The 24,307-nt window shown below is 41.1% G+C and overlaps 1 long non-coding RNA gene and 1 pseudogene across 1 annotated transcript; one reads left to right on the plus strand and one right to left on the minus strand.

The window, feature by feature from the left end:
- On the plus strand, window positions 431–19,876 carry LOC106502405. Its single transcript, XR_001295973.2, has 3 exons — window positions 431–545; window positions 17,477–17,649; window positions 19,121–19,876. It is a non-coding gene; the product is annotated as an uncharacterized LOC106502405 (long non-coding RNA).
- On the minus strand, window positions 5,400–8,160 carry LOC108636558 (annotated as a pseudogene).

A 24,307-nucleotide genomic window follows, 5' to 3' on the forward strand; every position in this document is an offset into this window, starting at 1 on the left:
GCCGCCACTGCTCCCCTTGAGTCTGTCTCACCCACTCAGTCATTTACCATGGTACCTGAATGGCCATCGTTGCAATGTCCTATTCTTTCAGGGCTATTTTAAACATATTTCCTCATTCTTTTTGGTATTTAATTCCTCATTCCAAATAGAATGCTACCTCTGTTCACTTCCTATTGTGGTAAAGAGTTCTCTCGCATCCTTTATCCTTCCTCTGGCCTTCCAGTTTGTCACACTACAGTTCTCCCTCGTCTGCAGTTTCTGACTTTGGAATAGTCACTGTTGAGCCGAGAAGCCTATTATTATTATGTTTCCTTTCTTATTCACTCATTATTTTTCCCTAGAGCTGATAAATTAATTATGTTTAAAAAAACTGTACTTAGTTTTCTCTGTGTGTGTTTTACAGTTTCCCAGCCCTCACTCCAGTACTCTTGCCTGGAAAATTCCCTGGACAGAGGAGACAGGTGGCTACAGTCCATGGGATTGCACAGAGTCAGACATGACTTCACTTTCACTTTCAGCCCCTCTATAAGCCCATAAGATTCAAGGTACAAATTTTTTATTGGACTGTAATTGCTTTATAATGCTGTTAATCTATGCTGTACAACGAAGTGAATCAGCTCTACGTATAATATACCCCTCCCTCCTAGATCTCCCCCCAACTCCCCATCACACCCATCTAGTCACCGCAGAGCACTAAGCTGAGCTCCCTGTGCTGGGTAGCAGGGTCCCATTAGCTGTCTGTTTTACACATTGCAGCACATTTGTGTCAATCCCTGTTTCCCAGTTCATCCCAACCCCGTGTCCACACATCCGTTCTCTACATGTGCGTCTCTATTCCTGCCTTAAGTGACTAAGCGCACCAGGACAGTACCATTTTTCTGGATTCCACATAAATGCATTAGTATACAGTATTTGTTTTTCTCTTTCTGACTTACTTCACTCTGTATAACAGGCTCCAGGTCCATCCATATCTCTACAAATTACCCAATTTTGTTCCTTTTCATGGCTGAGTAATAATAGTACATTGCATATATGTACCACCTCTTCCCCATCCACACGTGTTGATGGATATTTAGGTTGTTTCCATGTCTGGGCTATCGTAAATAATGCTGCAATGAACATTGGAATGCGTATGTCTTTTTTAATTTATTTTTTTATTGAAGGATAATTGCTTTACAGAATTTCGTTGTTTTCTGTCAAACCTCAACATAAATCAGCTGTAGGTATACATATACCCCTCCCTTTGGACCTCCTTACCCTCTCCTTCCCCATCTCACCCCTCTAGGTTGATACAGAGCCCCTGTTTGAGTTTCCTGAGCCACACAGAAAATTCCTGTCGCTATCTATTTTACATATGGTAATACAAGTCTCCATGTCACTCTTTCCACACATCTCACCCTCTCCTCCCCTCTCTCCATGTCCATAAGTCTATTCCCTACGTCTGTTTCTGCACTGCTGCCCTATAAATAAATTCTTCAGTACCATTTTTCTAGATTCTGTATATGTGCATCAGAATGTGATATTTATCTTTCTCTTTCTAACTCACTTCACTCTGTATAATAAGTTCTAGGTTCACCCACCTCATCAGAACTGACTCAAATTCATCCCTTTATGTGGCTGAGTAATATTCCATTCTGTATATGTACCACAACTTCTTTATCCATTCATTTGTCGATGGATATCTACGTTGCTATTGTTCTAGGTTCTAGGACATCTATATAGCATCTAGGACATGCTACTGTTCTAGGACATCTCGGTTCCATGTTCTAGCTATTGTAAATAGTGCTGCAGTGAACAATGGGATACATGTATCTTTTTCAATTTTGGTTTCCTCAGGGTATATGGCTAGGAGTGGGATTGCTGGGTCATATGGTGGTTTTAGTCCTAGTTCTTTAAGGAACCCCCATACCGTCTTTCATAGTGACTGTATCAATTTACACTCCCACCAACAGTGCGAGAGCATTCCCTTTTCTCCACACCCTCTCCAGCATTTGTTTGTAGACTTTTTGATGATGGCCATTCTGACCAGTGTGAGGTGATATCTCATTGTAGTTTTGATTTGCATTTCTCTAATAATGAGTGATATTGAGCATCTTTTCATGTGCTCTTTAGCCATCTGTATGTCTTCTTTGGAAAAATGTCTGTTTAGGTCTTTTTCCCACTTTTTGAGTGGGTTGTTTTTCTGGTATTGAGTTGTATGAGCTGCTTGTATATTTTAGAAATTAATCCTTTGTCAATTGTTTCATTTACTATTATTTTCTCCCATTCTGAGAGTTGTCTTTTCACCTTGCTTATAGTTTCTGTTGCTGTGCAAAAGCTTTTAAGTTTAATCAGGTCCCCAACACATGAAAAGATGCTCAACATCACTCATTATTAGAGAAATGCAAATCAAAACCACAATGAGGTACCACTTCACACCAGTCAGAATGGCTGCGATCCAAAAATCTGCAAGCAATAAATGCTGGAGAGGGTGTGGAGAAAAGGGAACCCTCCTACACTGTTGGTGGGAATGCAAACTAGTACAGCCACTATGGAGAACAGTGTGGAGATTCCTTAAAAAATTGCAAATAGAACTACCTTATGACCCAGCAATCCCACTGCTGGGCATACACACCGAGGAAACCAGAACTGAAAGAGACACACGTACCCCAATGTTCATCGCAGCACTGTTTATAATAGCCAGGACATGGAAACAACCTAGATGTCCATCAGCAGATGAATGGATAAGAAAGCTGTGGTACAGATACACAATGGAGTATTACTCAGCCGTTAAAAAGAATTCATTTGAATCAGTTCTGATGAGATGGATGGAACTGGAGCCAATTATACAGAGTGAAGTAAGCCAGAAAGAAAAACACCAATACAGTATACTAACACATATATATGGAATTTAGGAAGATGGCAATGACGACCCTGTATGCAAGACAGGAAAAAAGACACAGATGTGTATAACGGACTTTTGGACTCAGAGGGAGAGGGAGAGGGTGGGATGATTTGGGAGAATGGCATTCTAACACGTATACTGTCATGTAAGAATTGAATCGCCAGTCCATGTCTGACGCAGGGTGCAGCATGCTTGGGGCTGGTGCATGGGGATGACCCAGAGAGATGTTGTGGGGAGGGAGGTGGGAGGGGGGTTCATGTTTGGGAACGCATGTAAGAATTAAAGATTTTAAAATTTAAAAAATTAAAAAAAAAAAGAGAGATGTCTATACTGCAAAAAAAAAAAAAAAAATAAACTAAATGGGAAAAGAATTTGAAAAAAAATAGACACATGTATATGTAAAACTGAATCATTTTGCTGTATACTTGAAACTAACACAACACTGTTGATCAATTATATTCCAATATAAAATAAAAATTTAAAAAGACAACTATGCTATAAAAAAAAAAGTTTAATCAGGTCCCACTTGTTTACTTTTGTTTTTATTTCCATTACTCTATGAGGTGGGTCATAGGGGATCTTGCTTTGATTTATGTCATCGAGTAGTCTGCCTATGTTTTCCTCTAAGAGTTTTATAGTTTCTGGTCTTACATTTAGGTGTTTAATCCATTTTGAGTTAATCTTTGTGTATGGTGCTAGGAAGTGTTCTAATTTCAATCTTTTACATGTAGCTGTCCAGTTTTCCCAGCACCATTTATTGAAGAGGCTGTCTTTGCCACATTGTATATTCTTGCCTCCTTTGTCAAAAACAAGGTACCCGTAGATGCATGGGTTTATTTCTGGGCTTTCTATCTTATTGCATTGGTCTATATTTCTGTTTCTGGGCCAGTGCCACACTGTCTTGATGACTATAGCTTTGTAGTATAACCTGAAGTCAGGAAGGTTTATTCCTCCAGCTCCATTCTTCTTTCTCAAGACTCCTTTGGGTATTTGGGGTCTTTTGTGTTTCCATATGAATTGTGAAATTTTTTGTTCTAGTTCTGTGAAAAATGCCATGGGTAATTTGATAGGGATTGCATTGTATCTGTAGATTGTGTTTGGTAGTATAGTCATTTTCACAATATTGATTCTTCCTATCCAGGAACATGGACTATCTCTCCATCTGTTTATTCCATCTTTGATTTCTTTCATCAGTGTCTTATAATTTTCTGTGTACAGTTCTTTTGTCTCCTTAGGTAAGTAAGTTTATTCCTCGTTATTCTTTTTGTTACAGTGGTGAATGGGATTGATTCCTTAATTTCTCTTTTTTTCAGTTAGTATATAGAAATGTAAGTGATTTTTGTGTATTGATTTTGTATCCTGCAACTTTGCTAAATTCACTGATTAGCTGTAGTAATTTTCTGATACTAGCATATGTCTTTTTGAATTAGAGTCTTCTTAGGGTATGTGACCAGTAGGGTCATATGGTAGCTCCATTTTTAGTCTTTAAAGAAACCCCCATGCTGTTCTCCATAGTGGCTATATCAATTTACATCCCCATCAACCATGCAGGAGGGTTCCCTTTTCTCTATACCCTCTCCAGCATTTTTTGTTTGTAGATGTTTTTAATGATGGCCATTTTAACTGGGTGTGAGGGGATATTGAAAGGTTGTTGCTGAACCACAAAAGATGCCAGGATTCTTGGCCTCTGGAAGAGAAGAATTCAATCTGGGGCCAGAGATGAGGCTTGATCACTCAGAGCTTTTGTGTAATAAAGTTTTATTAGAGTATAAAAGAGATAGAGAAAGCTTCTGACATAGACATCAGAAGGGGGCAGAAAGAGTGCCCCTCTGCTAGTCTTTAGCTGAATGCGACATAGCTACTAGCAGTCTGCTAATTAAAGAAAGGAAATGTCTCAAAATTCAGAGAATGGCACCAGGCCCCTCACCCACAACAGGCATTTTGAGAATGTTGTGGCCACGCGTTCCAGGAAACAAACTTACTCAGAAGGACAATGCAGATAGTGGAGTGGTTTATTACACTGGCGGACCCAAGGCAGAGTCTCCTCTTAGCTGAGGACCCTGACCAGTTTTTGTGAAAACCTCATATACCCTAAGTGTATGTGCTCAATTCCACCTCCCCGAATTCTCTGAAACTAGTGTGAACAAAGAAAAAGAAAGATACAAAGTTAATCCATGATTTGTATGCCTTAAACCCGTGATTCATATGCCTTAAGCCTAGGTAGTTAACAGTGGACAATTATCAACAGGCCTATGGTCATACCCCAATAAGCAAAATAGAATTTATGATTCTATTTGGTTACACAGATAATTAGGGTATTCTTTTAGGTGACGGACAGTCTAGGTACAAGCCCTGGGGCTCTTTCATCTGAGGGGTCTGGTTTTCCAGCTGGTATGTTGTTTCTACAGATACAGGGCATATAGTTCAAAGTCCACAGTCTGGCCCAAGATGGAGTCCTGCTTTCAAGATGGAGCCTGTTCTGTCTGTTTCCTCCTTCATTACCCCCTCTTGATGCTCTTAACTCATAGTATGAGCATTACTCATAGGGATATATTGTACCCTGGCTCTCTGACCACCAATTTGGGAGAACAACACCAACCTTTGGTTTACAAAGTTCATAATACTTTGTAAAATGCAGGGTCCACAAAGCAGAACTATCAAAGCAACTATAACAATGGTAAGTATAGTTTTCCACCAATCACCCTTCACCAGATAGGACTGAAGTCCAGAAAGGAATGTTTTCATTTCATGTTGCTTTTACCTGGTTTTTCATGTCATCTAAAGCAGCTGATACATTGCCAGATAAATCAGGAATATATACACAACATTCAAACTTAATTATAGCACAAGTCCCTCCTTGAGCAGCTGTGAGCATGTCCAGAACCATTCTATTTTTTTTTTTTGAAATTGGTTATTTTTTATTTCCTGAGAAACTCAAGCATTTTGTTGAATTTTAGTGTTGAGCAAAGATTTAAATTTCTCCTTAAGGAGTTTAGAGAAATGACTGTATGAACTTAAGATGTTTGTATTCTTTATGTGATGCCGTGCAGATCGTTTTTATATAGAAGGATGTCACCTACAGCCATATTCAAGAAAATAAAAACTGTTGAGGCGTGCATATTTCAGCACATCTTTTATACATAAAGAAACTAAAACACAATTTAGTATTGCTATGGTGAGGAGAAGGGGACAACAGAGGATGAGATGGCTGGATGGCATCACTGACTTGATGGACTTGAGTCTGAGTGAACTCTGGGAGTTGGTGATGGACAGGGAGGCCTGGCATGCTGCAATTCATGGGGTCGCAAAGAGTCGGACACAACTGAGCGACTGAACTGAACTGATGGTGTTGAAATTCTTGATAAAAAGATGGCCCATATCTATGTGTACAATATTCTTTAATTAATTGTACTTTATTCTTTTTTTAATTTTACTTTACTTTACAATACTGTATTGGTTTTGCCGTACATCAACATGAATCCGCACGGTTGTACATGAGTTCCCAATCCTGAACTCCCCTCCCACTGCCCTTCCCATACCATCTCTCTGGGTCATCCCAGTGCACCAGCCCATTCTATTTTGAATTACTGCTTTTCTCATTTAGATTTGTTCTTCATTTAAGGCTTGGATGGCTTTAGCACTATCTAGGAGGGCCTGTTTTGTGAAATTAGTCAAGGCTTCTACTTTAATCATTATAGCTGTTGTCCCTACAGAACGTATGAATAAGGCAGCAGTATGCTCATACCACTGAAACACAGACTTTGTCCACCTAGCATGTAAATAAGGTAGATTTACCGGGGCTTGTTGTAGGTTAGGTTTTATGCTGCCATGGGCAAAAGTGAATCCCCGTGTGCAGCGGCCTACCCAGCTGATTGGTAACCAGGGCCAAAGGTTAGGCCCACAAAGCCATTGTGTTCCGTTGGGCGCCACCCAGCGGATTCCAGGGTTATATTTCCAATCAGAGCCTGGCCAGTGGATCTACTGGTTGGGGTGGTATGTGACTTCGAATGTTTGTTTACATTGTTCGGGGGATAGATACCCCATATATTTTGGCTCTTTTAGGTCTAATGGATGGTCACCGAACCCTACCTTTTGTTCTTTTTGTTCCAGAATATAGCGGTAGAAGTACTTAATTGACCCTTTTCTGGAGTCATCCAGAAATATTCATCCCAGACTTGGTAGACTTGTTCAACATACCTAGAGGTCTGTCCTTCCTTGCTGGTCAGGGAGATTTTTTTCCTTTTTGTTCTTTAAATATGAGGTATAGGCTTTTGTTACTTCTACGAAACTGATGTTTACATCAAATGTAACCCCATGAGCCAAGTCTATTGACTGTAGGTCTGGCTTACACCAAGAGAGCAAGGACAGATTATGGTTGACAAGAGGAAGGAAAGTCTCTTTTTGTTGTCCTAGGAAAGAGCATAGTGGTTTAAAATCTCCTTGGCGGAGCGGTGACACCCAGCAAGCAAGTCCATCCATCACAGACAGAGGCATAGCCCTACATACCCAGCAGCTGGAGGTGTTGTGGAAGGCCGCTTGGGAATGTGTCCATGAGATGAAAACATTGTCCTGAGTTGAAACAGAAGTTAAATTCAAAATCACGTTGATGAGGCCAAGCAGCAGGAGTTGATTATGCGGCTTCATCCTGAAGGGGCTCATCCAGGATCTTCTTTTCCTTTTTCTTCTTAAGGATGATCTTAATCTCTTGAGGGTCAGTGGGGTCCCTCTGCTCAGTCCACTCAGCATTTTCTGGGTCTGCGTGGTATGTTCTCTTCATCCTCATGTGGTGGATCCAGGGAGTGACACCTGCAACTTTAACTGCCGTAGGGGTGGTTAGAACAACAGTATATGGACCCTTCCAGTGTGGGCCAAGGAGTTGTGTTTCTAGCCCTTGACCCACACCTGATCCCCAGGCACAAATTCGTGAATCTGTTCCCCAGTGGGGAAACGGCACCCTTTCTTGTACAAACTTAGTTACCTGGTTTATTACCTTACCCAGTTGTTCCAACGGCTGTGAAATCTTATCTCCCCTTACCTGAGGCAAATTTGTTGACATCTGTTTTATTATGGGAGGGGGCCTCCCATACACAATTTCATACAGCGAATAGCCATGGGACCATGGGGTATTCCTGAGTCTGAGCAGAGCCGTCAGACACAAGTCCACCCAGGAGCAGTCAGGCTCTATGACCCACTTGGAGAGTGTCTCTTTTAAGTATCAAGTTGGTTCCTTCCACCATCCCAGAACTCTGGGGCCTATATGCTATGTGTAATTTCCACTTGATGTTTAAAGTTTTGCTTACTTGTACTAAGCCAGCTATGAAAGCTGGGCCATTGTCCAATCCAATGCTGATAGGAAATCCAAATCTGGGAACTATCTCCCTAAGCAGGCACTGGGTTACTTCTGATGCTCTTTCAGTCCGGGTAGGAAAAGCTTCTACCCATCCCGAGAATGTACATACCTTGACCAGCAGGTAACAGTAGTGTCGATGAGGTTTCATTTCAGTGAAGTCCACTTCCGGGTGTTCAAGGGGCAGCGTGCCTTTTAGCTGAATCCCCTGAAGTTTCTGTGTCGAGAGGCAGCATTGACGTGTGAGCAGGCAGTGCAGTTCTGAGATTCTGTCCTGCTTAGGGAAGAGAGGTGGGGAACCAAGAAATATTTTCAAATTAGCTCTTCCAGTTTATCAGGCCTAGATGGGTCGCTTGGTGTGTTTGGCTTCCCAGAGTGGGTGCCAGCTCCTCTGGTACCGATAATTTGCCACTTGGCAAGTCCCACCATCGCTTTTCAGTCTTGATGGCCCCTTCTGCTTTGGCTAGTTGGTTTTGGGCTTTGGCGTATTTTGGAGAGTCCAGTGTTAGCTCAGGCAGCTCTGCCAATACGAGAGCTTTAATAGGGGCTTCACTTGTCACCCCCAAGCCCTCGGCTGCTTGTTTAATGGTCATATCTGCCAGTCTGTTTCCCTGAGCCTGGGGGGTATCCTCTTTTTGATGTCCTCGGCAGTGTATGACTGCACCCTTTCTGGTTCCCAGGCAGCATCTAATAGGGTCTTAATTTCTTCCTTATTTTTAATATCTTCTTCACTAGTTGTCAAAAGGCCTCTCTCCTTATATAGACCCCTGTGTACATGTAGTATGGCAAAAGCATACCTGGAGTCTGTGTAAATGTTTGTCTTCTTACCTTTTGACAGCTGGAGGGCCCGAATTAGAGCATATAGTTCAGCCCGTTGAGCAGACCAGTGTGATGGCAGAGAGCTAACCTCAACGATGGTTTCTTCCATGACTCCTGCATATCCTGACAGTTGTCCTTGTTTCACCAGGCTGGTGCCATTGGTGTACAGGACCAAATCTTGGTCCAGGATTGGCTGGTCTCTCAAGTCAGGGCTGCTGGCATATTTCCTTGCAATCATGTGAGGGCCCACCTTCTCCCACAAGAAAGAGAGCAGCCAGATTCAGGGCCTGACAAGGCTCAATAGTAACATGGGGCATAACAGTCCCTGGTATTGAGTAATCTGGGATGTTGACAGCCATTTATGAGGGTCCCCTTGCAGAAGAGTGTTGACCTCATGCAGGACTTTTACGATCAAATCTTGGCCCAAAGTCAGCTTGGTTGCCTCCAGACCAGTAAGGCAACTGCAGCAATTTCCCATAAGCATCCTAGCCACCCAGTGGCAACATTGTCCAGCCATTTTGGGAGATAAGCCGCAGGTCTGTCCCATGTCCCATAGCCACCTTGTCCTTTTCAGTCACATGAATAGTAAATGGCTGAGCAAGGTCTGGCAGGCCCAAGGCACCTGCTGACGTAGTTGTACTGGGTTTGAGTTCTATTACCAGTGGGACTTGTTTTGCAAGCCTGGGGCGGGGGGCAGGGGGTATTGTCTGCCACTCAGACCTCAGGGAATTGTTGAGTTAACTCTCTCTCTCAACTGTTTAGCCCATCCAGTTTTCCCTCTGGGAGATCGTGCAACTTCCATTCATCCTGAGGGGTTACCGAGAGGAAGAGTAAATAGGTGGTTGAGCCCATTCGAAGAGTGGGTCTTTTGTGGAAGGGGGGGAAGGTCACTTGCGCCCCCAATTTAGACAGCAGGTCTCTTCCCAACAAAGGTATTGGGTTCAGGGATGTATATAAATTCATGAGTAACTTGGTGTCCCCCACATCTGACATTTCTGCGGTAGGCTTGAGACACAAAGGCTGCATTTATCACCATCTGAGACCCAGCAGCCTCTGGATCTATTGGCGTATAAAGTCTACAGGCCTCGCACAGTCTTTTGTAGAATTCAGAGGGTGATTGATTCGCTTTCCCTTTGAATCACTTGGGAGGGTTTGCCCTACTTATAGGTTTTCGGGCCCCACTCTTGAGACCTTGTAAAATAGCCACCCGATATCTCTCCAGGGGGCCCCTCCCTTTCTCTGTGACAGTCCCAATTGGGCCTCTCATTAGGGGTGGCTAGTTCTGCCCACTGCTGCAGGTTTCAGTACACTCGGGTGCTATTTCTCTTAACCACTTTCTAACCTCAGTTAGGATCCTGTGTCTTTCCTCAGTGCTGAAAAGGGAGGCTAGTAGTTGGATTATGTCATCCCATGTAGGGCAGTGGGTTTGAAAAATAATCTCCATTAGCCTAATCATGGCTTGTGGCTCCTCCGAGTATGGTGGAGTGTGCCTCTGCCAGTTTAATATATCCGTAGAGGAAAATGGCTGGTAATAATAGGCTACAGGGCACGGATGGTAGTGCCCACATGCTTCCTGAACCGGAGGCTGTTGTAGCTCTCTGAGGAGCATCTGTAGTAGGGTACTTTCCCCCTGTTCCTTGGCAGAGCACAGCCTCTGTCTAATTCCTGTGTTTTCTTCCCCCTTTCCATCAATACTCACCAGGAGAGGTGGGTACAATCTAGGAGATCCAGCTGAGGTGGAATCCTGGGGGCATTGACCAGAGGTCTCCATCGCTGGGATCAGAGCCTGCTGAAATGGTGGCTCTATGATCTCCAGGAGAGCTGGTGGAGGAGCAGCGGCTGCTGCAGGGACTTCACCTGGCCCTGGATTGGGCATTAAGGTGGCCTCCGGTCCTGGTGGAGCACTGGGAGGCAGGCGCATCATTATCCAGTATGGCAGAGGAGTCAGGTCATCACTGTCCAAATCCTGTAGAATTTCTTTTTTATTTATTCAGTCAATTTTTGTGCCATTAATATTTTTCCTTTTCCCTTCTGGATACAGAACCTCATCCAAGGAGGAGGGTCTTGAGCTAACCCTAGCCATGAGTCAACATATGGATATTGATCCAGGTGTCCCAGCTCTCCTGAGACTTGCTATATAGACTGCTTCCACTATTTTTAAGTTCATGGTGTCCTCTGGTGGCCATCTTACTCCCACAGGGGCCATTTGACCTCACAGAGTATGTGGAGGCGGTTAGGTGTCATCTTCACCTCATAGTCTCCTCCAGATCCCTTCTTTAAATTTTTAATTGTGCACTCCAATACAGTTGCCTTAGACTCACTTCCCTCATCTTGCTTACCTTCTCGGACCTTCTTCTACTTTTCCTTTTCATTCTGTCTATGAAGTTCTTTGTACCCTATGTACTTCTGATATTTCCACTCAATGAAACACTTAAACTGCCATTCCACCTCCGTCCTAATTGGGATGAGAAGAGCCTTACCTGCCAGATCCCAGAGGGAGAAGGGGGATTGGCGTCTTTACCTGCTGGTCAGCACGGCTGAACCAGAACACCACATGGTCCAAGACTGTTTCTCCCTTAACTTTTTAAGTCCATTCTGCATTGATCAGGTGTGGATGAAAACACAGATGGGTTAAATATCCCATGTCTCAGGCCATCTCCAGAAAAGCCCATTTGTACTCCTTCTTCTAGCCTGACAATTCTGAGGGGGTCAAGAATTTCACAGCAGATGGGACACCTCCTTGGGGAGGGCAGAGTACGAGCACACAAAGACCAAGTTTCTTCTCCTAATAATCCCCTGGCAATTGCTTGGTAATAATTTTCCCCAAGACGGCATGGACACCACCTCCTAAATGACCTTCACAAATTCCCTTCCTAAGCCCTAACACGCTTGTCTACCTGTGTACCAAGCAATCGCCACTACCTGCCGACTCCAGGCTCCTGTGGGTCCATGCCCCTTCTAGTCCCTCCCAGGGGGGTGATCAGGCCCCCTCTTCCACCCTGCTGGGTGGGTTCCTCCTCACCTGACTGCTCAGTTCCCCTGCTGCCATCCACTACCTGCTAATGTGAAAGGTCCAGGCGTTGAGAAGCAGAATCCTTCCAGAAGGGCGAGGCGCCTTCCCTCTCCAGAAGATTCAAGCCGCAAGGCGACGGAGTAGTCCCAAATGGGACTTGTCTCCTCAAAGTGAGTTTCCTGCCAGTGCACCAAATGTTGTAGCCACGCGTTCCAGGAAACAAACTCACTCAGAAGGACAATGCAGATAGTGGAGTGCAGTTTATTACACTGGCAGGCCCAAGGCAGAGTCTCCTCTTAGCCAAGGACCCCGACCAGTTTTTGTGAAAACCTTATACACCCTAAGTGTACGTGCTCAAATCCGCCTCCCCAAATTCTCTGAAACTAGTCTGAACAAAGGAAAAGAGAGATACAATCAAAGTTAACATGTGATTTGTATGCCTTAAGCCTAAGTAGTTAACAGTGGACAATTATCAATAGGCCTGTGGTCATACCCCAATAAGCATGACAAAATTTATAATTCTGTTTGGTCACACAGATAATTAGGGTATTCTTTTAGGTGACAGAGAGTCTAGGTATGAGCCCTGGGGCTCTTCCATCTGGGGGGTCTGGTTTTCCAGTTGGTATGTCGTTTGCGTAGATACAGGGCATATAGCTCAAAGTCCACAGTCTGGCCCAAGATGGAGTCCTGCTTTCAAGATGGAGCCTGTTCTGGCTGTTTCCTCCTTCAAGATAACCTTGGTACCAGGTGAGTCATCCTGGGCCAGAAAATGATTGACATGAATCTTGAAGAAAGGCAGATTCCCATACAAATATATAGTTTCATTAACATAGATTAGGAGAACAATGTATGAGTACAACATACTGGTTTGTCAAGTCTTCTGCCCATTTTTTGACTGAGTTTCTTTTTTTTTTTTTTTGAGATTAACCTCTTGTCAGTCTCTTCATTTGAAAATATTTCCTTCCATTCTGAAATAACTATGAGGTAAGTACATTGTGACCCAATTTTATAGATAGGAAACATGAAGCACAGGGAGGCTATCTGTCTGACCACAGTGGCAGAGGAAGGATTTGAGCCCAGCCAGTCTGGCTTCTGCATCCACGTTCCCAATTCCAGCAAGATAGCCTTTGAAAAAACTATACAAGCGAACCAACCAGATAAGCAGTTGGTAAATGGTTTTTTAACGGAGCTCTTTCTCCTGTATGTCCCTGTCCTCTCATATTCATCTGGATTGCTTACTTACTACAGCTGTCTCTGCTATCATAGTAGGGTTTATTTTTACTATTTTCTGGGGAATTTCCTATATCTCCTTTCTGTATTGATTCTTTGTTTTCTGGATATCATTTCTTCTTTCTTGGTGTATCTTATTGCTTCAGTGGGAAGTAAGGAGATCAGACTAGTCAACCCTAAAGGAAATCAACCCAGAATACTCACTGGAAGGAAAATTGCTGTAGCTCCCCAATACTTTGGCCACTCAATGGAAAAGACCTTGATGCTGGGAAAGATTGAAAGAATGGGGGTGGCAGAGGATGAGATGGCTAGATAGCATCACCAATTTGATGGACTTGAATTTGAGCAAACTCCTGGACATAGTGGAGGACAGAGGAGCCTTGCATGCTGCAGTCCATGAGATTGCAAAGAATTGGATACAACTTAGCTGCTGAATAAAAACAAGACCTTTAGAAGACTTCTTGAGAAAAGGTACATGGGAGAGAAATACTTTCTAGATCTTAAATGTCAGACAATGTTTGTATTCTAGTTTGATAGCACTGGATATGGTGGTCACTGCCTTCTTATTCTAGGTATATCTGTGACTTGTTTTTTTCCCCTTTCTTGAAACTTTTACTATCTTCCTGATATTCTAAAATTTACAACTTGGTGGGTCTTTTCTCATTTATTGTGTTGGGTGCTCAATAGGACTTTTCTGCAGGTCCATAAAATGTTCTTGTAATATTCCTTTTGACATTTTTCCCTTCTGGATCCTTACCGTAGGATGTTGGGCCTCTTGATTTAAACCTTCTAGTTTAACCTTGTTTTCTCTTCTATATTTTAAAGATTTTGAGATATTTTCTTATTTTCCATATATATATAAACATATAAATATATTTTTATCCATATAATTTTAAATTTAAATTAAAATTTTATATTTTTAAAACTTTATTATGCTAATAAAAGTGTCTGCTTATTCCTTTTTCTTCACAGTGTTGTAACCAAGGACCCCAACCAGTTTTTGTGAAAACCTCATATACCCTAAGTGTATGTGCTCAAACCCACCTCCCCAAATTCTCTGAAACTAGTCTGAACAAAGGAAAAGAAAGATACAATCAAAGTTAACCCATGATAATGATACGTATGCCTTAAACCCGTGATTCATATCCCTTAAGCCTAGGTAGTTAACAATGGACAATCATCAATAGGCCTGTGGTCACACCCCAATAAGCATAAGAGAATTTATGATTCTGTTTGGTTACACAGATAATTAGGGTATTCTTTTAGGTGACAGAGAGTCTAGGTATGAGTCCCGGGGCTCTTCCATCCGGGGGGTGGAGGGGGGGCTCTGGTTTTCCAGTTAGTATATCATTTCCATAGATACAGGGCATATAGCTCAAAGTCTACAGTCCGGCCCAAGATGGAGTCCTGCTTTCAAGATGGAGCCTGTTCTGTCTGTTTCCTCCTTCAATAGTATCCTGACCTTGTTTTAACAATAGCTTATCCTCTCTTTCTGAGGTCATTAAATATAATTCTATTAAAGTTTTCTTTTTAGTGTGCTATGTCTTTTGAGTTTTCTTTCTTCCTTGCTTCCATTTTGATGTCTCTGTCTTTTACCTCAGACTTTTTCTTCAACTGTCAAGTAATCATTGGTTTTCTGTACTTATTTTTTTTAAGGTTAGGTTAAAATAAATTCTGGATGCTCCGGGTGCTTAGACTTGTTTTGTTGACTGTAAAGTGCACGATAGAATAGCTGGGTGATGAGTTGGCTTTTTAATTGAGAGATTTCTAAATGTCAGGACCTACAGGATTTAATGTATATCTAAGCATATAATGTATTTATTTATGTAAAATTGAAGTCTTGAGAAGACTGAGACAATTTCTATTATGGCAGCACAAACAACTAAAAATTCAATGTGAGGCATGTGGTTCCTAAAACGCCTCCTGCTCTGTCTGCAGCTTCAACTCTGTCTCCCCACTATATTGCTTATCAAATTCTTCCCCACTGCTAAATTCGTACTCATCTTAAGGTAGAGCTCTTTGGTTCTTGCTGACCTACGTCCTCAGAATTCTCTTTCTACCCGTATTCAGCTTTATAAGTTATTTTCCTACAGGAAGGCAGTCTAACCAATAGAAGAATCATGCTTCAGTTTCTGCCACATACAGAAACATCAACTGTTGAGGTTAAAAAACCTAATAGTTACATGATAGTTATTATAAACTTGACTTCTGGATTGATGCCAACTTATATAATATCCTTATATTATATTCTGATTAGATCCATTCTAATTAGATCCATTCTAATCATTAAGATAATTACATACATATTAATTACATTTATCTTGATGTACATTCATCTCCTTTTTCAGTGATTCTGCTGAAACCACATGTTTGTTTATCCTCTTGATGAAAATTTCTACATATTGGAACAGGTGACTAACCTAGGCTAGCCTAGGTGACTAGGCTGTCCTGGATAGGACTTTCAATTCAACGCTTTAGACCTCTCAACAATACATTTGCCAGGAATTCCTCCCCGAGTCCTCAAGATCTAGAAACACAGTAGTGATAGACATAGCTGGATCCTTAAACATGATTTCCTTCGTGTGGAATCAAATACTTGATTTTCTGGTGTTATTATAACTAGACCTCCTCAGTTCAGTTCAGTCGCTCAGTCGTGTCCGACTCTTTGCGACCCCATGAATCGCAGCATGCCAGGCCTCCCTGTCCATCACCATCTCCCAGAGTTCACTCAGACTCACGTCCATTGAGTCCATGATACCATCCAGCCATCTCATCCTCGGTCGTCCCCTTCTCCTCCTGCCCCCAATCCCTCCGAGCATCAGGGTCTTTTCCAATGAGTCAACTCTTCGCATGAGGTGGCCACAGTACTGGAGCTTCAGCTTTAGCATCATTCCTTCCAAAGAAATCCCAGGGCTGATCTCCTTCAGAAGGGACTGGTTGGATCTCCTTGCAGTCCAAGGGCAGCATTTAATACACTGGATTGCTTTTTGCTTCTTAAAGTTTCCCTTGGTAGCACATTTTCCTGGTTGTGTTTCTATCTCCTATCACACTAGCCACTCTTTCCTCTCCTCCTTTATTAGGTTGACCTCCTCAAGGTCAAGAGCACTCCAGGATTCTGTTTGCTCACCCCATGTCTACTGTCTATCAGGTCTCTTTAGGTGATTCCATCTAGTTCATATTTTTACACTAACGACTCCTGCACATTTGTCTTCAACTCTATTGTATCTCCAGACTTCCCTGGCGGCTCAATGGTAAAGCATCATCCTGCCAATGCAGGAGACTCGGGTTCAGTCTCTGGGTTGGGAAGATCCCCTGGAGAAGGAAATGGCAGCCCACTCCAGTATGCTTGTCCCATGGACAGAGGAGCCTAGCAGGCTATAGTCCATGGGGTCACAAAAGCCACACACAGTTAAACAATATATTGTATTTTCATGACTCCTGACTCTAGTTGCCTACTCTCACATCTTTGTACAGATGTTCAATAGACATCCAGTGCTTAGCATGACCACTGTCGAACTCCAGAGTCACTGCTGTCTGTACACATCCTAACTGGCCTTTATATATTTCTTCCCATTTTGGAAAATGGCACCAATATCCAGCCACTTGCTCAAGCTCCAAATCTAACATAACCCTTGAAATTCTTCTTTCACTTAACCCACAAAAGCCATTTATTTATAAATACTATTGATTCTACTCCCATAAATGTCTTAAATCTGTCCAATTTTCTGCATTTTCTTGACTCTTACCTTAAAGAGATCATAGTATCTCTTCTAGACTACTGCAGTAGCTTCTTACCTGGGATACCTGCTTCCAGGCTTGTACATAGCAATCCTGGTAAACTTTTAGAGTCATAAATCAGATCATGCTTCTGTTTGAAATCCTCCAAACTCTTTATGATTTACAGAACCATACATGTTCTCACTTGTCTATCAATCCTTCATTTGGTTCCTCACAACACAAGCTCATTCCTTCCTTAGAGTCATTGAACCAGCTCTTCTGCTAGAAGCTTCTCTCATTCTCACAGGGCGCATTCAATAATCTCATGTAAAAAGTCACCTCCTCAGAGAATCCTTCATAGGGGACCCACCTAGACTACTCATTCAATCACTTTCTTTACCATCAGCCTATTTTTAATTCTTTGGGTAACACTTATCACTGTCTGATACTTTTCTTTCTTGTCCAGCCCCCACCACTCCTTGAGAAAAGTGACCTCATCAGTTGCATTCAACTTGTATCATTAGTACCTGGATCTACAAACAAACAAAAAAATCACTCAATGCTTATTTGTTGAATGGATGAATAGATGGATGAAAGGCATCTTAGAGGTCAGCTAGTCCAACCTCTTCACTTTTAGAGGTAAGAAACCAGAGAGAAAAGCAACTTGCTAAAGGTGCTTATAGTTATCTTGCTATTTGGCTTACTTTTAAAAATTTGTTCATTGTTTTAGTGACCTCAGCCACATCCCAAAGCAACTATCTTTAATTACACTCTTGGCTCTACCAATTTCATCTGTTTATCATCTCACCCTAGGGTCATATCTTATTAGCATTATCTCACCTGAGGGTGCTTTGGACAGGAGCCAACTATATGTTCTATTGTCAGCTGCCATTCACACAGGTCATAATTTCCTGGGGCAGTCATAAGCTTTGTTTATAAACTTGGAGAACTGACTTTTTAGATGTTTTCTCCTGCTGATCCACTAAAATCCCACCTTCTTACCAAACTAAATACTTGATAGTTTCTGTATATGGGTAGAATTGTAAATCTAGCATGTTTACAGGGTAATTATGGTTTGGTAGAAAGAGCTTTGCCTTGGGAAACCTGGGTTTTCTCCATTTCTATTACTCAGAAGTTGTCTGAGTTTAAGCAAGCCCTTAATACTCTAAGCTTCAATCTCGTAGCCTGTCCAGCTTTGCTGTGAGCAAGGAAACAACAAAAATGACAACAAAACCCAAACAACCAACAGCCAACTGTCTCACTTCCTCTCTCTCTTCCTTTATTTGGAATAATAAATATGAACATTCACTTTACAAGGATTAAGTGAATTCATTAATAATCCAGTTAGTTGGATTGAATCAACTCATGAACGTGAAAACATTTTGCTAAGTGTACAATGCAATGCAGCCACAAGGGATTTAGTATAAGGGATTGCTTATGTTAATCAGTTTCTAATGTTTTAAAAATACAGCCCTCAGTAATTGTGATTTTGGTTAAGTCCCTGTTTGTTACATATCAGACTTTTAAAACAGCAGTCTTCTTATCCAATATACTTCTGAATACTTTTAATTACTCTTTAATATAAGTATTATGTTCACTGTAACTAATCCAAATGGTCTAAAATGAAAGTGGAAAGTTCTACTCTTTCACTTCAAGCCCCACAAGTATAAGCCCCAGACATAAGCAGTTAGCATTAGCTTCTTAGTTACTACCACTACTACTCATAACAGCTCATACATAACATAATAGCTCACATAATTAGTAGTTTAGTATTATTATGTGAATCCAAGATTGTTATAAGCACTTTTCATAGGAGTTCATTTTGATGCTCACAATGACTCTACTGCTTACATATTACTGTTACCCTCATTTTATACATGAACAAGCTGAGGCACAGAATTGGGACGCTAATTGCCCAGTGTCACACAGGCGTTTGAGCTCAGGCAGACTGGCTCCAAAGTTCATGCTCCCAGTCACTATGAAGAGTGTATCTCAGAAACCTTCCATTTGTGTGTATAGAGATCTGTATAATTTGAGTACTTACAGAACACTCCATTGTATGACGTAGCTTATCAACTCCTATCTTATGAGAATTTTTATTCTCTTCCAGATTTTTCATTCCTAGAAATAAACTGCAAAAAATTAAACCATCATGGACAACCTAGTGCTTTTGTGTGAGTGGGTGTCTATGGCATATGCAGCTGAAACAAAGGAGGTATACACTAACCTTTTTTGAGTAACACCACCATGTTGCCTTGCATAAAGAGCACTTATTTTCACCTGGAGTCTACCAATCACCAGAATCACTGTGAGAACCAGTTATTTTTATGTGCTTCTGTTTTTTCCTCTGTGTTTTACATCTGATTGCTCTGCTGTTTGACAAGGAATTTTACCACCCGGTAGATGCAGCATGTGGGGAAAACTCCTGTTCCTGTGGGGTGACGTCTCTGCTTCTGGGCATAAGGTGAGGAGGCATCTGGTGACCTCCCTGCTTGTGCTGCCTGGTACCCTGAGGCTCTGCAGAAATTACTGTGTGATCGTTCACCTTGGCTCAGCCTGAGAGCTACTGTGACAGATTTATTGGCTCTGAAACATTTATCCAAGCAGAACCTCTAAACCAATATACGTTTTCAGTCACACACACTCTAGGGAGAGGGGGAGGGGAAGTCTAAGGCATGGAACTCTGCAGAGATGTAAGTCCACCCCTCACTTCACTCTTGCAAATTTGAGAAATGAAATGCATAATTTCTTCCAACCTCAGGTGTGTCTCTTTTTTTAACCAGTTTTTCTCAGTCAGTTGGTACAGAAAAAAAAGTACATTAATAAAAGAAAATTAGTTCTAATGAGATGGATGAAACTGGAGCCGATTATACTGAGTGAAGTAAGCCAGAAAGAAAAACACCAATACAGTATATTAACACATACATATGGAATTTAGAAAGATGGTAATGATGACTCTGTATGCGAGACAGCAGAAGAGACACAGATGTGTAGAGCGGTCTTTTGGACTCTGAGGGAGAGGGAGAGGGTGGGATGATTTGGGAGAATGGCATTGAAACATGTATACTATCATGTAAGAAACGAATCGCTATGTTTGATATGCAGTCTATGTTTGATGCAGGGTACAGGATGCTTGGGGCTGGTGCACGGGGATGATCCAGAGAGATGATCGGGTGGGAGGTGGGAGAGGGGTTCATGTTTGGGAACTCAGGTACACCCATGGTGGATTCATGTTAATGTATGGCAAAACCAATACAGTATTGTAAAGTAAAATAAAGTAAAAATAAAAATTTTTAAAAAAAAGAAATTAATGAGGTCACTCACTATTTCATTATTTGTTTTATAAGAGAAAATATTGAATAGTCTATGGTTTTGCCTCTAAAGAAACTTTCAATCTGCTTCAACTCTTGTAGGAATGGATGGAGAAAATGGCTTGAATTGATAAAGGAAGGAATTTAGAGCATTAAGGAAGATCGTATAAGGAAAAATCAGTAATAATATTATTGCTATTTTCTTGATGAGAAAAATAAAAGCTTAGAGCGAATATGTGACTTAGTAGAGCTTACTCAAAAATAAATAATAAACGGTTCAAACTCTGGTTCCAGTATCAAAGGTCATGTATTCTCTACTGCACTGGCTGGTAGTCTTCAGACCCGACTAACACAGGTTTCTAGTTCCAACTAGACATCCTATAGTACACAGCAGGATGTCTGCGTTGGATAGGACCCAACAGCTAGGGGTTGTGGTTTTTAAACACATGACTAGAATAACTTTCCCTTGTGTCTGTGAAAGGTGAGGAGGTAGAACTGTGAAATTCATGCATAAAGCTAGGACTGAGAAAGAACTGCTCTCACTACAGAAGGTGACTATGATGCTTCATTCACTCACGACAAAAGCAACTGGCAAAGTTCTCACTGATTAGATATCTGGATGGGAAAAACTTCCCCATGATAAATGGCAATTTAAAGATCTAAGTTATGCACAGAGCTAGAATCCACATTTTAGACTATTTTCATAACATAGGAACCCCAAATGGGGATAGTTTTGTAGATACTGGAAATATTTCATACCAGTGAAACTCCTGGAATTCTCAGAAGAATCAAATGTAAAACTTCTCTGAATAGTTACTACCAAATAGTATAGTACACACAGGGGTTCCACAAGGAAATACAACCTGGCTGAAAATATGCTCACAATTAAGAAGTACAGTCTAACCAAGGAAGTGGTTCACCACAAGAAAGAGTCAGCAGATACATGTGGGAGGAATAAGCACAAGAGCCTGACATGTAATGATCTAAAGCTATCTATAAATTAAGTATATTTATAATCATTGAAGAGATAAAACAAATACAAAGCCCTCATAAAAAAACCAGGGAATTTTTAAAAAAACAGGCAGATATGAACAACAACCAAATAGAACAATTCCAAATGAAAAGCTGTGAATAAAATATAACGGCCATGAAACTTCAGACTGAAGAACCACACTGAGTCTTGCACAATATAGAAATCCACTGCTAATCCTGTGAAGAGTGGAACACTAAAGAAAAGCAAACTCTAATTGAAGAGCAAATAGGGAAGAAAGATAACATACAAAGGAACAATGATTAGAATAATACAGGATGTCAATAAAATAGAGACTAGAAGACAATTCTCACTTATTACCAGAATCACCTGAGAAGCACATTAAGCTACAGTATTACGGTTTTACCCCAGATGCTTTGGATAGTGTTCAGGAATATGCCTTTTAAATCATCTTCTCAGGTCAAGTATGTTTAAAACCCTCTTTCCTTAGCACCAAATACATAAACACATTGCACATTCTTATGCTCAAACACATTGTTCTCTAGTGTATTTTAGTGAGACTTCCCCTAAAAAAAAAAAAAATGGAGAGGCTGGATCCATAACCAAGGATAATTTCCAAAGTTTTATTATTTTTTAATCTCCAGGTATCCATGCTAAATGGTGTCGGATGATTTCCCTCCCCCGCCCCAAATAAAGGCAAAGTATCTCTGACCTCTGAAATCTTTTCCCATTTCTGTCTTCTCTAGTAAACACACGACTAGAATCAGAGGGCACGTCAGACTTCCTCATACTTTCAGAATCTTAGGTGTGTGTTTGATGAGACTCGTGAATGTTTCAAATTTTCAGTGTTTGGTAAGACATGCCTTCTGTCTTATTTGGTATTTCATATTAAATACAAAAGGACAGTATACCAAAACCACCAGCATAAGAAATTTAGTCTACCTTTATGGACATCTGTTCTCAGATTAGTGGTTGCTTAACTCTTATAAGGGGCTTCCCAGATAACTCAATGGCAAAGAATCCACCTGCCAATACAGGAGATGCAAGAGACATGGGTTTGATCCCTGGGTTGGGAAGATCCCCTGGAGAAGAAAATGGCAACCCACTCCAGTATTGTTGCCTGGGAGATTCCATGGACAGAAGAGCCTGGTGGGCTACAGTCCCTGGGGTCACAAGAATCCAACATGACTGATTGACTAAATAACACCACCACAATCAAGTGGGATTTCTCTCAGGGATGCAAGGATTTTTCTATATCTCCAATCAGTGTGATACACCACATCACAAATTAAAGAATAAAAATCAAATGATCATCTGAATAGTTGCAGGAAAAGGTTTTGATAAAATTCCACACCTATTTATGATGACCACTCTCCAGAAAGTGGGCATAAAGGGAAATTACCTCTCAACATAACAAAGGCCATATGTCACAAACCATATTTCTCAATGGTGAAAAGCTGAAAGCATTTCCTCTGAGATCAGGAAAGAGACAAGATGTCCACTCTTGCTACTTTTATTCAACATAATTTTGGAAGTCCTAGCCATGGTAATCAGAGAAGAAAAAAGTAATCCAAATTGGAAAAGAAGAAGCAAAACTGTCACTGTTTGCAGATGACATGATATGATACATGTTATATCCTAAATCTTTAGGATTTAGAAAATCCTAAAGATGCTACCACAAAAGTACAAGTCATCAATGAATTTGGTAAAGTTGCAGGATACAAAATTTGCACACAGTTATCAGTTGGATTTCTATACACTAACAACCAAAGGTCAGAAAGAGAAATTAAGGAAACAATCTAGTTTACTGTGGCATTAAAAGTATAAAATACCTAAGAATAACCCTACCTAAGAAGGCAAGTTCTTTATGATTACATAGAAAATATATATAAAATACATAAAAATATAAAACATATATAAAAATCAAATCCCTTATGATTATACAGTGGGGGTACCAAATAGATTCAAGAGACTAAATCTGGTAAAGTACCTGAAGAAATATTGATGGCAGTTTGTAACATTGTACAGGGGGTGGTGACCAAAACGATCCCCAAGAAAAGGAAATGCAAGAAGGCAAAGTGGTTGTCTGAGGAGGCCTTCCAAATAGCTGAGAAAAGAGAAGTACAAAGGAGAAAGGGAAAGATATACCTAATTGAATGCAGAGTTCCAGAGCAAGGAGAGATAAGAAAGCCTTAAGTGAACAATGCAAAGAAATAGAGGAAAATAACAGAATGGGAAAGACTGGACATCTCTTCAAGAAAATTAGAGATACCAAGGGAACATTTCAGACAAAGGTGGGCACATAAAGGACAGAAATGACAAGGACCTAACAGGAGCAGAAGAGATTAAGAAGAGGTGGCAAGAATACATAGAAGAACTGTACAAAAAAAGATCTTAATGACCTAGATAACCAAGATGGTACAGTCACTCACTCAGAGCCAGACATCCTGAAGTGCGAAGTCAAGTGGGCCTTAGGAAGGATTGCTATGAACAAAGCTAGCGGACATGGAGGCATTCTAGTTGAGCTATTCCAAATCCTAAAAGATGATGCTGTGAAAGTGCTGCACTCAACATGTCAGCAAATTTGGAGAACTCAGCAGTGGCCACAGGACTGGAAAAGGTCAGTTTTCATTCCAATACCAAAGAAAGGCAATGCCAAAGAATCCTCAAATTACCACACAATTCACATTTCACATGTTAGCAAGATTATGTTCAAAATCCTTCAAGCTAGGCTTCAACAGTATGTGAACTGAGAACTTCTAGAAGTACAAGCTGGATTTAGAGAAGAGAGAGGAACCAGAGATCAAATTGCCAACATCCACTGGATCATAGAAAAAGCAAGGCAATTCCAAAATCATCTATTTTGCTTCATTGACTACACTAAAGCTTTTGACTGTGTGAATCAACAAACTGGAAAATTCTTCAAGAGATGGGAATACCAGATCACCTCACTTGTCTCCTGAGAAACCTGAATGCATGTCAAGAAGGAATAGTT

Source organism: Capra hircus, chromosome 8, assembly GCF_001704415.2.
Source record: "Capra hircus breed San Clemente chromosome 8, ASM170441v1, whole genome shotgun sequence".
In the NCBI taxonomy this organism is placed as follows: domain Eukaryota; kingdom Metazoa; phylum Chordata; class Mammalia; order Artiodactyla; family Bovidae; genus Capra; species Capra hircus.